The sequence below is a fragment of the Chlorocebus sabaeus genome, unplaced genomic scaffold, assembly GCF_047675955.1.
Source record: "Chlorocebus sabaeus isolate Y175 unplaced genomic scaffold, mChlSab1.0.hap1 unalloc_scaffold_532, whole genome shotgun sequence".
Lineage (NCBI taxonomy): Eukaryota > Metazoa > Chordata > Mammalia > Primates > Cercopithecidae > Chlorocebus > Chlorocebus sabaeus.
The window spans coordinates 109,858-127,733 of NW_027327851.1; the positions used below are offsets into that span (position 1 = coordinate 109,858).

Consider the following 17,876-nt stretch of genomic DNA (forward strand, 5'->3'; position numbering starts at 1 on the left):
AATAAATTCAGAAATGATGGAACATATCTCAAAATAATAAGGGTTATTTATGACAAACCCACAGCCTATATCATATTGAATAGGCAAAAACTGGAAGCATTCCCCTTGAAAGCTAGCACAAGACAGGGATGCCCTCTTTCACCACTCCTATTCAACATAGTATTGAACTTCTGGCCAGGGCAACCAGGCAAGAGAAAGAAATAAAGGGTATTCAAATAGGAAAAGAGGAAGTCAAATTGTCCCTGTTTGCAGATGACATGATTGTATATTTAGAAAACCTCATCCTCTCAGCCCAAGATCTCCTTAAGCTGATAAGCAACTTCAGCAAAGTCTCAGGATACAAAATCAATTTGCAAAAATCACAAGCATTCTTATACACCAATGACAGACAAACAGAGAACCAAATCATAAGTGAACTCCCATTCACAATTGCTTCAAAGAGAATAAAATATCTAGGAATTTAACTTACAAGGGATGTGAAGGACCTCTTCAAGGAGAACTACAAACCACTGCTCAATGAAATAAAAGAGGACAGAAACAAGTGGGAGAACATTCCGTACTTTCCATGCTCATGGATAGGAAGAATCAAGAATCAATATAGTGAAAATGGCCATACTGTGCAAGGTAATTTATAGATTCAATGCCATCCCCATTAAGCTACCAGTGACTTTCTTCACAGAATTGGAAAAAACTACTTTAAAGTTCATATGGAACCAAAAAAGAGCCCGCATTGCCAAGACAATCCTAAGTCAAAAGAACAAAGCTGGAGTCATCACACTACCTGACTTCAAACTATACTACAAGGCTACAGTAACCAAAACAGCATGGTACTGGCACCAAAACAGAGCTATAGACCAATGGAACAGAACAGAGCCCTCAGAAATAATACCACACTTCTACAACTATCTGATCTTTGACAAACCTGACAAAAACAAGAAATGGAGAAAGGATTCCCTATTCAATAAATACTGCTGGGAAAAGTGGCTAGCCATAAGTAGAAAGCTGAAACTGTATCCTTTCCTTACACCTTATACAAAAATTAATTCAAGATGCATTAGAGACTTAAATGTTAGACCTAAAACCATAAAAACCCTAGAAGAAAACCTAGGCGATACCATTCAAGACACAAGAGTGGGCAAGGACTTCTTGTCTAAAACAACAAAAGCAATGGCAACAAAAGCCAAAATTGACAAATGGGATCTAATTAAACTAAAGAGCTTCTGCACAGCAGAAGAAACTACCATCAGAATAAACAGGCAACCTACAGAATGGGAGAAAATTTTTGCAATCTACTCATCTGACAAAGGGCTAATATCCAGAACCTACAAAGAACTCAAAGAAATTTACAAGAAAAAAAAAAAACAAAACAATCCCATCAAAAAGTGGGCAAAGGATATGAACAGACACTTCTCAAAAGAAGACATTTATGGAGTCAACAGACACATGAAAAAATGCTCATCATCACTAGCCATCAAAGAAAGGCAAATCAAGACCACAATGAGATACCGTCTCACACCAGTTAGAATGGTGATCATTAAAAAGTCAGGAAACAACAGGTGCTGGAGAGGATGTGGAGAAATAGGAACACTTTTACACTGTTGGTGGAACTGTCAACTAGTTCAACCATTGTGGAAAACAGCATGGCGATTCCTTAAGGATCTAGAACTAGAAATACCATTTGACCCAGACATCCCATTACTGGCTATATCCCCAAAGGATTAGAAATCATGCTGCTATAAAGACATGCACACATATGTTTATTGCATCACTATTCACAACAGTAAAGACTTGGAACCAACCCAAATGTTCATCAATGATAGACTGGATTAAGAAAATGTGGCACATATACACCATGGAATACTATGTAGCCATAAAAGAGGATGAGTTCATGTCCTTTGTAGGGACATGGATGCAGCTGGAAACCATCATTCTCAGCAAACTACTGCAAGAACAGAAAACCAAACACCACATGTTTTCACTCATGGATGGGAATTGAACAATGAGAACACCTGGACACAGGAAGGGGAATATCACACACCAGGGCCTGTTGTGGGTTGGGGGGAGGAGAGAAGGATAGCATTAGGAGATACGCCTAATGTACATGACGAGTTAATGGGTGCAGCACACCAACATGGCACATGTATACATATGTAACAAACCTGCACTTTGTGCATATATTCCCTAGAATATAAACTATAATAAAATAAAATAATAAAATAAAAAAGGGACGATGAAAATAAATGAAATGTAACACACAGCATGTCAGATAATGTTTTAATACACATCTAAAAATGCCTTAAAATTCAATAGAAAGTAAATAAAATCTTCTAAAACTTGACAAAAGGAAAGAACAAAATTTACAGACTGGAAAAGCCTGGCTGACTGGAGTGATGTCCTGTCTCAAGAAAGAACAAACACACACACAAACAAGCAAAGGATTCTGAAAACAGAGAATCAAACAGATATTTGTACACCGTTCTTCCTTCTTCCTACTGGCACTCTTCATAGTAGGAAAAGGCAAAAACAACCCAAATGTGTCACGAATTGCTTCATCAGCTTTTTTGGATCTGAAATACTGCCTCAATTTTCAGTTACTCATTGTGGGGTGGACCTGCAGTTACCACATTTGGTCCAAAATTTTATGCTGATGAAGGTAGACCTGTCCTGCATTTTCAGAGGGACAGAATTCTGGTGTTTCTCCAGGTTCCTTGGCTTGCCAGGAATGAAGATCCGGGAAGAATGTATGTGTGTATGTATGTATGTACGTGTGTCCATAAGTATTTCCTGTTTTTAAATTTAAAAAATACGGGATACATGTGCAGAACGTACAGGTTTGTTGTATGGGTATCCTTTGCCATGATGGTTTGTTGCACCTATTGACTCATCCTCTAAGTTCTCTTCCCTCACCCCCAGTCCCCAGCGGACCGTGTTGTGCGTTGTTCCCCTCACTGTGTCCTTGTTTTCTCAAAGTTCAACTTTCACTTATTAGTGAGAACATGCGGTGTTTGATTTTTTTGTTACTGTGTTAGTTTGCTCAGTATGATGGCTTCATCCATGTGCCTGCAAAAGACATGATCTCATTCCTTTTTATGACTGCATAGTATTTTATGGTGTATAGGTACCACATTTTCTTTATCCAGTCTAGCACTGAAGCGCATTTGGGTTGGTTTCATGTCTTTGCTGTTGTATATAGTGCTGCAATAAACTTACATGTGCATGTGTCTTTATAGTGGAATGATTTATATTCCTTTGGGTATATAGCCAGTAATGGGATTACTGGATCAAATGGTGTTTCTGGTTCTAGATCCTTGAGGAATCACCATACTGTCTTCCACAATGGTTGAACTAATTTACAATTTCCCCAACAGTGTAAAAGTGTCCCTCTTTCTTCTCAGCCTCACCAGCATCTATTGTTTCTTAACTTTTTAATAATCACCATTCTGATGGGTGTGAGATGGTATCTCATTGTAGTTTTGATTTTCACTTCTCTGATGATCAGTATTGTTGAGCTTTTAAAAAATATACTTGTTGGTTAGATCAATGTCTTCTTTTGATAAGTTTCTGTTCATATCCTTTGCTCACTTTTGATGGGGTTGTTTGTTTTTTTGCTTGTAAATATGTTTAAGTTCCTTGTCAATTTTTGTTATTAGACCTTTGTCAGATGGGTAGGTTGCGATAATTTTCTCCCGTCCTGTAGGTTGATTGCTCATGCTGATGATAGTTTCTTTGCTGTGCAGAAGGTCTTTAGTTTAATTAGATCCGATTTGTCAATTTTGGCTTTTGTTGCAATTGCTTTTGACATTTTTGTCATGAAATCTTTGTCCTTGCCTGTGTCCTGAATGATATTGCCTAGGTTTTCTTCTAGGGTTTTTATGGTTTTGGATTTTACATTTAAATCTTTAATCCAGCTTGAGTTAATTATTGTATAAGGTATAAGGAAGGGGTCAAGTTTTGGTTTTCTGTATATGGCAAGCCAGTTTTCCCAGCATCATTTACTGAATAGGAGATCCTTTCTCCCTTGCTTGTTTTTGTCAGGTTTGTCAAACATCAGGTGGTCATAGATGTGTGGTGTTATTTCTGAGGTCTTTGCTCTTCTCCATTGGTCTATATGTCTGTTTTGGCAGCAGTAGCCTGCTGTTTTGGTACCGTAGCCTTCTAGTACAGTTTGAAGTAAGCGTAATGCCTCCAGCTTTGTTATTTTTGTTTATGATTTTCTTGGGTATATGGGGTATTCTTTGATTCCATATGACATTTAAAATAGTTCTTTCTAATTCTGTGAAAAATGTCAATGGTATTTTGATGGATATAGCATTGAATCTATAATGTTTGGGCAGTATGGCCATTTTTACAATATTGATTCTTCCTATTCATGAAGATGGAATTTTTTCCATTTGTCTGTGTCCTCTCTTATTACCTTGAGCAGTGGTTTGCAGTTGTCCTTGAAGAGGTCCTTCACATCCCTTGTACTCCTAGTTGTATTCCTAGCTGTTTTACTTTCTTTGTAGTAATTGTGAATGGGAGTTCACTCTTGATTTGGCTCTCTGCTTGACTATTGTTGGTGTAATGGAATGCTTGTGATTTTTGCACAATGATTTTGTATCTTGAGACCTTGGTGAAGTTGCTTATCAGTTCAAGAAGTTTTTCAGTTGAGATGATGGGTTTTCTAAATATGAAGTCGTGTCATCTGCAAACAGAGACAAGTTGACTTTCTCTCTTCCTATTTGAATACCCTTTATTTCTTTCTATTGCCTGATTGCCCTGGCGAGAACTTCCAATACTATGTTGAATAGAAGTGGTTACAGAGGGCTTCCTTGTCTTGTACCAGTTTTCAATTGAAATGCTTCCACCTTTTGCCTATTCTTTATGATATTGGCTGTATGAAATAGCTCTTATTATTTTAAGATATGTTCCATCAATACCTAGTTTATTGAGAGTTTTTAACAGGAAGGGATGTTGAATTTTATCAGAGGCATTTTTGCGTGTATCAAAATAATTGTCTGGTGTTTGTCTTTGGTTCTGTTTAAGTGATCAATTACATTTATTGATTTGTGTATGTTGACTCAGTCTTTCACCCCAAAGATGCAGCCCACTTGATCGTGGTGGATAAGCTTTTTGATGTGCTGCTGGATTCGGTTTGCCAGTATTTTACTGAGAATTTTTGCATCGATGTTCATCAGGGATAATGGCCTGAATTGAGCAGGTGTGTGTGTGTGTGTGTGTGTGTGTGTGTTTTCCTCGGTTTGCCAGTAGGTTGATGTGTGTGTGTGACGCGCGCGCGCGTGTGTGTGTGTGTGTGTGAATGTGTGATAGAGAGCCAAATTAAGGCAGAGGAGGCTCCCTGGCCTGTCATGACATTGAATGTTCTGAATTCAAGATGCTCTAATGGACTGTGTCAGTTGGCCTTCAGCCAGGAGGTGGTGCTTGCAAAAGACTGCCAGCTGTGGTGGTAGTGGTGAGATTTGGACTTGCCTTATGTTACCCATGGGAGGTACTCTGGTGTCTCAGGGAACGGGTAGAGCGAAAGGGCTTCTAAAAGTTTCTTCTGTTATTTGTGTTAATCTACCAGGGTAGGTGGTTGAGCAAAACCAGGTGGGAACTAGGTCAGGTAAAGTGATGCTCTGGCTCTCTACGTGTGGGACAAGCAGTGGCTCCAGTGGGAATTGGAAGGCAGTTCTTGGGCCACTGGGGTAATTTTCCAGAGAGAAGTGAAGCTGCCTCTGCCTCTGTACAAGGAGAGTCCATATGAAGAATGGGGAGTAGCAGCTTGGCGGTAAGCCCCATCCAGCTCCCACACGCTTGGCAAGGCAGGTCTCACACCCACAGTGTTCCACTGGGAGTAGTTAGCTAAGTTTCAAGAAGTCTGAACTCAGAGCTCAAAACTGACCCATACCATAAGCCTCTCCTATTGAGACAGTAACTGCAGCCTTCAGGCCACACCCCTCCTGATCCACCTGCAGAACAGGGGCATCCAGCTCCTGTGCTTGCTGCTGTATCACACGTCCCACTCACCTCTCAGTTCTGGCCTGGGGAGTTTGTCCCCACAGGAAATTATATCAAACATTTCAGTTGGGAGGTTCTCTCAACCTGTGACCACCATTTGAGTTAGCTGGCAGACTTCTGGGAGGTCCTCTGTGAGGTAGAATCAGAAATGGCTTCCCTCCATCCTGCCAGAAACTGGGAACGTGCTGGAGACTCAAAGCACATCCCAATGCCACTCCTCATATAGTCGTCACTCTTCACTGAATCAACTCCAGCCCTGAGTACGATTAAGGCCTTCCCCTATGGCCCAGATTGATAGATTTCCCAATGGAAGTGTATATTTTACAGTCAGTTTATCCCCATCTCACACCCTGGAAACTCAAAATTTTCTGCCTAGCTTATGGTGTAAGCTGCATCCTGCTGATTCTTTCAAATGGTCTGTGGCTTATTTCAATTTTCCTGTTAAGTTCCTGTGTTGCTCCTTGAAAGAAAGTTCAGTGTGAATCTCTACACACCATTTTGTCTTTCCAAGTGCAAGAGGCAGGCTAACAATGCCTTCAATCCACCATCTTGGAAAACAAAAGTAACAGATTTCTCATTTTTAAAGGTTTTGTTAAGATCTGTTAATGACTCACAAAGAAATAGTATTGGGTATATTTGAAATTAGTATTTATTCATTTATGTTGATAAGTGAAAACACAAGATGGTTATCAAGATGGAAGTACTTAATATGTATATTTCTACATTCTTAGATGCAAATAACTTCACTTTTGATGTATTTTTATTTTACATCAGTTTCATTTCAACTTAGGTTTAAGGGATTCTTGATAATCTGACATGATAAGTGGTGTTGGAATTGGCGTTAAAATCCACCATGCTCTACAGCACTTCATCCTTCTTCGGCAGGCACCAATTTGATCTTCTACTACTTTGCAGACATCTCTTCTGCAAACACCAGACAAATTGAGACAATGACCTTCAGCAGCACCCAAACCACCTCTTACTGCAGGAAAGAAGATCCAGTGAGATAGTCCACAAATGGAATGTAAATCGATAAACACTCTTAAGTAACAGAATAAATTGAGTATGAGCATTTCTATGTGGGAGCTTTTGAAATGGTTGCTGCTCATATGTCAGAGACACATGCAGATTAAGAAAGGTAGTAGTTCCGATCCTGGTTTGGCACAACAGTCACGGTATTTTTGGTGGGGGAAAAGGGATGTGGGAGGGGATGGTACATCTTCATCTTTTCCTCTGGGTTTTCTCTCAGAAATGGCTGTTGCTTACTGCAGGGCAAAAATGCCAGTGTCTTCTGCCAGAGAGGGTTACTGAGGGCCATAGTGGTTCCACCTTGTGGCTGATACTGATACTCCCTTTCAGCTTTTTTCGTTCCTAGCCAAAAAAGATGTTTCTGCTGTCTCAGGTATGCTGATTTCAGGAGTTGTTTTTTCTATATGGCTATTCGTTTTTGTTTTTTTGTTTTTTTTTTTCTTTCACTCTCTCTCTCTCTCTCTTTTTTTTTTTTTTTTTTGGCTTCACTGTGTTGCTGTAGTTTCTTAAGTGGTCCCTTGAACCCTCCCAGCGCTATTTTGGTTTGTACATAGCTATCTATAAATTTTTTCTTGGGGGAAGTGTAGAGTTAAAGGCTGGTATATCCTGCTCTTGCTCCCCCGAGTGATTTTATTCCCCCAAGCTAATATTTCAGACTTTCAATTTATTCGTGCTTTCATCTGTTCAAACAAGTGGAAATTACTTTTTCTCTCCACATTTATATTTGCTCTATCTACTTTAATTGCTAATAGTGTCTTAGTCATAGGATAGATTAGTTAGAAAAAAGTATATTTTTGACATTATAAATGATCCTTTCAATTTGGGTCTAAAACTGGAAAATATTAGAAAGCTTGACATTTATTATTGTGTCCAGACCAGTATTTCCTCCAGATGACCTTTATTACAACAAAGATAATTTAATGAAGATCTCTCTAATGGTAAAGCTGGTGGCTTTGTGCTATTAGAATATCCTTAAAGTGACAGTCTGGTGGAAAGACCAACTAAAGCAAGGGTTAAGAGAAAAACAGTTATTACTTTCATTTTGGTCTCACTCTGCATTAAGAGTTTTCATTGTGTCAAAGATTTATTATTCATTAAGTAGCCTAATGTTCATTTAATAATAAATGGATCCTATTAAATATGATTTTTAAAATTATAATCACATTACTTTTATTCACATCTGTCTACTGATGCCATTCACAGATGAGAATGGTATAACGTTATTTTACTTTTTTCATTTTGCCACATCTTTATTTACTTAGGTTTATGCTGTATCGAACAATATATGTGTGGGAGTAATGGGTGATTCAGGAATGCATGAGGGGGAGGTTTAAGCTCTTTAACTTTGAACAATTAAAATTAGCAACATAATATTGAAATACATGCATAACACTCAAGTGGTACTTTCAAAATAGTGTATATTTCCTCTGTTTATTTGTAGCTTTTAAACCCAGCTAGAAGTATTCTATTTCTTTTAGGCAGCATAAGTCTGAAAGTCTGTAGTGAAAGCTACAAGTAGTAAATGATGCTAATTCATGTGCTCCCACCTGTGGAAGAATTGAATGTCTTAGATAAAAAACGATGGTGCAATTGGTGTACCAAGTATCTTAGAATATAATTTGGTGGTGGTTTTTCTGTTTCTGTAGCAGAGTAACATATATAGTATATCCATGTCATCAAGTTATTTAAATATGGCTTTAAACAGGGAGAACTGAAAATAATACTGTGAATCCTGGTAAGCATTTAAAAATAATGAGGAGAATATTGGCTTTATAAAGTCAAAATTTATCTGAATACAACCCATATAGCAATTTCATAGCAAAACACTTCCTTCAATCCTATTAAAGTCAGAAGGAAAAGAAGAATGCCCACTGTCAATGCTGTATTAATATAGTTCTAAAAGTTTTGAACAGTGAAACATATTGTAAGAAGAGAAGTCAGAGGAGATTTGAGCCCATTGTTTTTCCTCTCCTTCTATACCTCCCAAGATACCATTGGAATGTTGTAACATTTTGAAGAATCTATAGTAGTGTCGCAAATCATAGAATACTATGAATGCATCTGAATCTGAGATATCCCCAAAAGATACAAACTAGGTGTGACTAGAATGAAAGAAAGATTTAGGCTTTTGGCCATGACTGCAAGTGAGCTGCTCTCAAGTGACTGCTGCTATAGAACATATGTATAGTAGAGGATCTCTTCGAAATATTTCTATCCCTGAAAATGGTTAGGCAAGTTCTTAAAATATCTCCTCTTTCAAACACAAAAATAGTCTGTGAACTGGAGCTTGAGCAGTGGGCACTTTGTATTGGATAGCTGATGGAGGGGGGTGAGGGTTTCCCAGATCTTCTGGGAAGATCTACTATGATCAGTAATGCCAATGATGGTACTACTGACTCTTGGGCCATCAGAAATTCCAGTTTGTTAATGCTGAAACTTCTATATTGAGTTAAAGCATTGAGTCAGCTTCACGGAGGAAGTCTGGATAATAGCATTCTCATTTCAGACCATAAAATGATGTCAGGTTAAGGATGAACAATGAGTTCAGTATTAAAAATGATCAGGTAAGCAAGATACCATGAATAAAAGTTAATGAAATGAATAGCATATCTAGACCCTTTAAAACTAAATATATTGAAATCGTCAATGTGAAGAAATAATTAAGCAGGTATGTATCAATTGTTTAAAGAAGCAATCTACTATTACAAAGATGTAAAAACAATAGTAAAACAATATAGTTGATAGAAAAAATGGGCAGATCTGGCTGGGCATGGTGGCTCATACCTGTAATCCCAGCACGTTGGGAGGCCAAGATGGGTGGATCATGAGGTCAGGAGTTCAAGACCAGCAGGTCCAAGATGGTGAAACCTTGTGGCTACTAAAAAAATATATATATAAAAATTAGCCGAGCATGGTGGTGGGTGCCTGTAGTCCCAGCTACTCAGGTGGCTGAGATAGAAGAATAGCTTGAACCCGGGAGGTGGAGGTTGCAGTGAGCCAAGATTACACCACTGCACTCCAGCCTGGGCAACAGAGCGAGACTCCATCTCCAAAAAAAAAAAAAAAAAAAAGGCAGGTCTGAAACAAAAAATAATTTAAAAATAAATGCAAGTTATTAATGATATATTAGACACAGGTAAGAGGATAACTAGTGAAGAAAAAATGTTTAAATGATATACCCAGAATGTAGCATGGAAACACAAGGTCTAACATTTATTTAATTCGAATATGGGGGGAGAGAAGTGTAAAATGATTCACCATTTCAAGAGATTCTCAAAAAGAAATTAAGAAAAGGTATAAATCCATTGATTCAAAGAATATATTTCTAACAGATGATATAAAAATAAACTCACTTTAGTTAAATTATAAAACATTAAAACCAAACACCAGACCATACAAACATTGAAAAAAAGGATAATTTATAATGAAATAATATTTATCTGATTATTATAGTAAAGCAAAAACTAAAAATGAGTAAACTAGTATCAACAAATGTCGAGAGCAAATAACTGTTAATATACAATTGGGTACTCAGTAATGCTGTCTTTCAAGATCAAAAATCACAATATGAAATTGACAGATAAAAATGAAAATTGTTCACTACCAAGAGATCTGCAGCAAATAAAATTTCAAAGGCTACGTATCAGAAAGAAAGAATTTATACCAAAAGCTGATATAAGAGTCAACTTGGAATTCCATAAATATCACTGAACTGATGATAATAGTAACACTTTCTGACACGTGGGGATTCTGAAAAGAAGTGAACTTTTACTTTTGTTTAGAATTTAGAAAGTTATAGAAAAATGCTCTTGCCCTGACAAAGAGAATAAGCTGGATAATCTATAGATCCTAGATTTCATTTTAAAACACAGAACTGAGGTCTCAAAAAAAGCTAATTAACTTAAATTCAGAGTGATGAAGCCCTGCTGAAAAAAGAACAGATCCACAGATGCTTTGTGCCTAGCTGAGTTGCAGCAGCAGAAGCAGGAGGAAGCTGCCCTTGATGGAGATAACAAGGAAACAAGTGAATCTCCAACAAATGTTGAAAGGCTGAGTGTGGGCTTGTGATAGTTTAGCATCATCAGTAGGGACCCAAACACACTCACTCTCACTCACGATTGCTTCTTTCTTTCTTTCTTTCTTTCTTTCTTTCTTTCTTTCTTTCTTTCTTTCTTTCTTTCTTTTCTTTCTTTCTTTCTCTCTCCTTCCTTCCTTCCTTCCTTCCTCCCTCCCTCCCTCCCTCCCTCCCTTCTTTCCTTCCTTCCTTCCTTCCTTCCTTCCTTCCTTCCTTCCTTCCTTCCTTCCTTCCTTCCTTCCTTCCTTCCTTCCTTTCTCTCTCTCTCTCTGTCTCTCTCTCTCTCTCTCTTTCTCTCTCTCTTTATTTCTTTGGAGTCTCACTCTGTTGCCCAGGCTGGAGTGCAATGGCGTGATCTTGTCTCACTGCAACCTCCGCCTCCACTGCAACCTCCGCCTCCAGGGTTCAAGCGATTCTCCTGACTCAGCCTCCCGAGTAGCTGGGACTACAGGTTCATGCCACCATGCCCGGCTAATTTTTTGTATTTAGTAGGGACGGGGTTTCACCGTGTTAGCCACTGACCTCGTGATCTGCCCACCTCGGCCTCCCAAAGTGCTGGAATTACAAGCGTGAGCCACAGCGCCCGCCCCCACTAATGGTTTTTTCATGACCTATCTTGTGTGCTCCTAGGTAAGATCTGATGGAGAGCAGAATTACCTGAGACACTTTTGAGGGACAGGCATGTAGGAACTGCTGCAATTTGAAGTGAGAGTAAGGTAAAGGTCTTACTGTGAGAATCGGGTAAAATCCTCTGTTACTGGGGAGTGGGTGGGGGAGCAGAGACAATGCCCCCTTCACTCTCTTCTCTCACAGGTGCATAAGCAGAGGGGCCTGATGAGGTCTGAAGGCAGGGCAGGGCAGGTAGATGAGAGAAGCAGATTCTTGGTCTTTCACTGAGTGTGAGGCAGCTACTGCCCAAGGCTGGGCAAGGGATAGGAGCCCTGAGAGATTCTTGAGGTGCAGAGATAGAGGCTTGCTGAGGATGAAAGTGTACAGGAGAGCTAAGAGAGGCTCCAGTGCTGACCATGGCATTCAGCAAGAAGAGAAAATCTGTAGGTAGTGGTTTATGAGGGAAAATCATGAGTTCAATTTTGGATATCTATGACTTTTGAAATTAAGTGTCAAGTAGATATACCAGTTATGCAGTTGGATAATTTATTATAAGCCTGCAGTTCAAAAGGAGGTCCAAAAGGAGAATTGAAAAGGATGAGACTTGCTGAGCCCCTCCAGAGTGTGTGGTGAGGGAGAAGAGAAGAGAATCAGGAACTGAGCTCCGGAGCTCTCCAATAGGAAGTGTGATGGGAAAAGATGAGGAAGAAACAAAGGAAGCTGAAGTGGTAGCTCCAGTGAGATAGGCTGAGAATCAAGTGAATGTGCTGTCCTGGAAGCCAAGTGAAGAAAGTATACTATGAAGAAGGAAGTGATTATTTGTGTCAAATGCTGCTAATAGGCCAATTAAAGTTGTAGTAAAAAATGATCATTGGATCTAGCAATATGGAGATTATTGGTAACTTTGACAAGAGTGGTGTCAATAACATGATCGAAAAAAGGGGAGAGAGCCCAACTGGGATATATTTAAGAGACAATGAGAGGAGAGGAATTGAAGGCAGAGAGTATGGACAACGATTTTAAGATGTTTTGCTGAAAACTGGAGCAAAAAATAGGATGACAGCTGGCATCAGAAGAAAAGCAAGGACATACTTAACAGCATATTTGTATGCTGATGGTAATAATTTACTAGCATAAAAATTGATGACACAGTCACAATTGATGACACATGATATAGTGAACTGCAACAGGAAAATCCCCAAGTACACAGCAAAGAGGGAAGATAATATACAAATATATTTTTTAAAAAATTATTTGAATCTCTGAAACATCTGTTTTGACATTAACCTTTCATTCCTGCAATAGTTATTTTAAGCATGTTCTCGTTTGTCCAGTGTTGCCAGGTTATTATAAAGTATATTAGACTTTATGAAAAACATTTTTTAAAATATTAGTTTTTTTCTCATTTGTTTCATTAATTTATATTTTGTATTTATAACTTTCCCTTTATCTTCTTTAGGTGTATTATGCTGTTTTTTTTTCCCCAAAGCCCTCAAAATGCATGCTTAGACCATTAAATTTTAGCCCGTTTAGTATTGAAAGTGATGTTACCCATTTCTGTGTGGTTACCTGTAATATACCATGAGCGGCACTTCTTGGTGTCTTTACTTATTATTAATTCACTTGTCTGAAGTTCCTTTAACTCTCCTTTCTAGTCCTAAGTTTCACTTTGTGAATCATTTTTTATTCATAGACACGTAAAATAGAATTTACTTTGAAGTCTCTGATATAATTTTCACTTATTCTAGGATTATGATTTTTCTGTTTGTCTCTTTGAATAAAACTTTCAGATTTGTCAGCATTCATTTAGCAGTAGCTCCTGTTGATAGAATTCCATCCATCTCCTTTGACCTAGTGAGCAAATATAATAATAAATGCTGCTGAAATTCAATCCTGTCAGATCTAACTGCCTGCATATAAATTTCCAGGTCCCACAAAGGCATCTCATTGAGGTCACATTCTGTTGTATCCTTACTTTGTATCTTGAGATGCCTTGGTGGGGCATGGAAATTTATATGTAGGCAGTTTGATCTGACAGCATTGAATTTCAGCAGCATCCATTATTATATCCACTCACTAGATCAAAAAACATGGATGGAATCTTATCAACAGGAGCTACTGCTAAATGAGTCTCTTTTCTATTTTTCCCTATTATAATCCTAGTGAAGCTGTAAATATTAGGTTCTTGAACCCACAGGACTGATTCTAGGATCTTGTCTGGCCAGGGATATAGCCTTCTAATCTGCAGAACCTTAGAGTAATCAGCTACCAACTTACCTGGGGATAAAAGAATTGAAAAAAGAAGGAGAATAAGAAGAAGCAAATGGAATCTCATGGCTGAAGGGCCAGCATCAATGTGGGTTGAGCCTGGAGTCTCTGGACATCATGGGTCTGGGCCTTTTTATGACGCTGTCTGAGTCTGATTTGTTCTTGGTTAGTAGAGCCTAACGAAAAGAGAATAACTAAATCTCCCACAAGAAACTTCCAGGGACACACAAGTACATAAATGTGGTGATATCTCAATGGATGAGAAAGCAGGTGAATGCTATTTATTTCCAAAAGACTCAGGATGTCTTATTGTCACCTGCTTTCTTTATTATTTTCAACATACACATGCAATAATCATTGCTCTTACTTCAAGTATAAAGTATTGTTTGCCAGGCAATATAGTAGGAACTGAAGTAAAATTGTTATACAAAAACTGTAGGTAATTAATGTATACAGTTTGGCAAATTTGCACATAGATATTACTCTTGTTACCGCAACAATTATCCAGGTAATAATATATCCATCACCTCCAAATGTTTCCTATGTCCCTTTATTGTTGTTGTTGTTGTTGTCAGAACCCCTAAGTTCGACCCTCTTAACAAATTGTTAAATACAAAATACCTCAGTAATAACTATACGTACTATGTTTTAGAGCCTATCTCTGTAATTGACTCATTTTGCATAGCTTTAACCCTTGAACAATAACTTCCCATATTGCTCTTTTCCACTCAATAAAATACAAAACTCTTTTAAAGCACATTCTATATAATCCACTTTATGAAGCTTTTTCTAACATTCTTTTGTCTGCTCCCCCTCAGTAAAGGGAACTACTAACATAACAATTACCTATTTTGGATTTTTGTGTCTCTTACATATATTCCTGCATGAACCCATTTAACACTTTATCTCCCATTATCTTAATATGAAGTAAAATAAAACTTGAAATGATTTTAAAAATGAAATCACAGAAGGGCTTTGTAAAAGTATGATGTACCATTGCTTAGTTGTAAGAATTCAAGTGACATTAGGGGTTTTAAAACATCTTTTGTTTTGATTTGTTCTTTGCTTGTAAACCTTGTGTCTTGCATATTGTGGGCACAGTGTCTTTCCCAGCTATTTGCTTGGGGAAGATCAGTTAGAGTTACGATGAACATCAAAGGCTATCTTGTCCAGTAACTTACCTTCCAGATGAGGAAATGAGCTGAGGGAAAGGAAGAAACTTGCCCAAGATCACCCAGTGATCAAGTGAGGAAGGTGATAGGGACGGCACTAACGCTTGGTATTCGGAGCCTCATTCTGTTTTCCACTCTTGCCCCTTCTCTGCTTCCTCCTCTCTTCCCCAGCCTTCTAAAGAAAACTTTGCAGTTCTGCTGCAATGTCTACCTAAGGACATCCTGAGGAGACCCCACTTTTCATTAGACTGCTTTTTTAAGCACTGTCCTGCATTTTCTTCTTCAGTCTTGTTGCATCCCATTTTTGGCGATAAGTAATGCTTCTGCTGTGCTGTTCTATCCAATTAGTTTTTTTTCTATTTTCATTGAGTGAAAATTAAAACAACAAAAAACATGAGTTTATCTAAATTTGAAAGTTTTAAAAATTGATTAAAATTTCCTGGACATATGGATGTAAGACATATATTTTAAAATATTTTTCATTTTCAAAATTAAAAATCAAACCTATATATTTAGCCAGGGTGACTACTTGATAACTACTAATCAGATAGGTCTTCAGTAATGCCACAAGGTTAATACACTTATAAATCAATTCCCTGGTGTTTTGTGCTACTGAGTTAATACAATTTGATACGGTATCACCTTTAACCAGGCTTTGAGGAGTCACACAAAAGAACAGCACAACAGAACCATAGGGTGGGATGTGTGGGGAAACCGAGATGTAAAACACAGCCTTGACTCTGACATTTACTCCACTGCTGGGAAAAGTACTTCAATTCCCAGGGCCTTAATATTTTCCTGTATAAAACAGGAAAAATAGAGCCATCTTTAACGTTTTGTCAAATCTTGTTGCTGAGTGATTTTATAGTGTCTGCAGCTATCCTCTCTGCTAATCACAACAAGGTTAACTAACTGTTCTTTTGTTTAGGTAAAGATATTTCTGAATTTGTTTACAAATACTTATTCCTCCCTTCCCAAAAAAGGAAACATTTTAAAGATAATTTATAAGATGTTCAGAGTCTCTTACATATCAACTCTTCACAATGTGGTAGAGTAGCTTAACCCCGTCCCTAAGAGTATAGATTCAGATCAGCCTGTATGTAATTAACCCCCAAACCTATGTGGAGTGTGGTATAGATAATATATTTCATACACATGAAAAGGCGCATGTGCACACACGCACACACACGCACGCACGCACACACACAGTATTACCAAAGCAGAGGTGCAGATGAAAATATTGGATAGACAGCTCAAAACTCTTAGTACTAAAATAATCCTAATAATAACTTTCCTTCCAAAGTCACCACCAACAGTCAGATCTCTTAAAGGTTGGTGCCTTAGGTTTTTGAACTTTGTGTAACTTTTGACTTTCTTATTTGGTTGTATGCTATTGATCTCATAGAAAGAAACTTCTTCATCCTATGCCAGTGCTGTATTGTAGGGGCTTGTGGACGTTTTTCTGCTCTATAGCAATCCAGGTTACTGGTCTCTAGCTTCTTAGGAGCAAGACCATCACATGCTTTTGTTCTTTGCTTGCTTCCTTGTAAGAGCCCGACATACAGTGGGTGCTTAACAAATATTTGATCAACTGAACTCATTTTCCACCTCCATTCTCTCCCACTTCAATCTCTCCCTTTTACTTCTTCCAGATTAGTTTTCCTACAGCAAAATGGGAATTGTCCAAAAACTGCCCTTCATCTTTACAACTTGAAGGATTCATTACCCTAAGCAGTCCTTCAAAATTGACTATCACAGACTAGATAAAAAGTCTGGGTTCACCAAGAATAGGCATGTGTGCCATTACATTTTCTGTTGAAAGCTTTGGAAAGTGTCTTTTAGCAAACAACATAAAGCATAGAATTTGACCGTTCCTGACAATGTAAAAGGATCATCTACATTCTCACATGTCCATGGCTACTTTCCCACTCCTTCCCCAACCTTGAAATCCTGAATTCAAAAGAAAACATAAGAAGATAGTATGCCTCATGTGAGGCAACAGGTTGCTTAATCTTTCTTGCCTCTACACATTCAAGAGCTCCAGAAAAATTTCTGAGCTACTTAGGATGTCTGATCCTCTTCTTGGGTAAAAGCAATAAGTCCTACATGTAGTCACCAAAACCATGTCTGTTCAAGGGGTCTTATACCTGTGATTCATGATTGCATGCTAAATGTAGAAGGATATGCTCTGTTGCAGGGCCATGTCTGGTCATTGTTTAAGTTCTACTTTGGAGGACTAGTTGCTGAGAAAGAAGAGGGAATGATAATATTAGAAATTGGAATAAAACTTAAGGGGAAAAATCAAGTACAAGGGACCAACAGTACTGAGGGGCAATAGGTTGAAGATTTCTTCGATTATTGTAATATTTTCAAGGAGACCCCCATGAATCCTTCCTGGCTGACTCCAACATAGCTTTGGCATAGCCCTTATGCCAAATGTCTTAGGCTAACTAGCTTTTCCTAAAGAAAATAGAGGAGTTATGGAGAACAATATTTAGTAGAGTAATGCCTGATTCTCTTGCTTTTGAGGTCTAGTAACTGCTAGTAAACTTGCCTAATTAATTCACATTTAGAGGTAGAGTAATGAGGGTTTCAAGCACTTGAACCACCACTGACTTCATTTCACGTGAGAGTTCTTATGGAGAGCTAATGAACTACGAGGCTACAGGTCTCTTGGCCAATAAGTCTTCTAGATGTCCTGTGACTCCCTTTTCTGGTCATAG

General features: G+C 38.2%; 1 protein-coding gene across 12 annotated transcripts in view; it reads left to right on the forward strand.

The window, feature by feature from the left end:
* LOC140711302 (uncharacterized) overlaps window positions 1–17,876 on the forward strand; it is a 64,273-nt gene that overhangs the window by 31,910 nt on the left and 14,487 nt on the right. Inside the window, exon 7 of one of the 12 annotated variants that reach the window (XR_012092470.1) lies at window positions 6,886–11,264. The exons of 10 other annotated variants lie outside the window; for them this stretch is intronic. The gene's annotated coding sequence lies outside the window, so the exon portion shown is untranslated. Of the gene's footprint in view, window positions 1–6,885; window positions 11,293–17,876 lie in introns of those variants that run through there. One more of the 12 variants, XM_073014262.1, reaches the window with a different exon arrangement.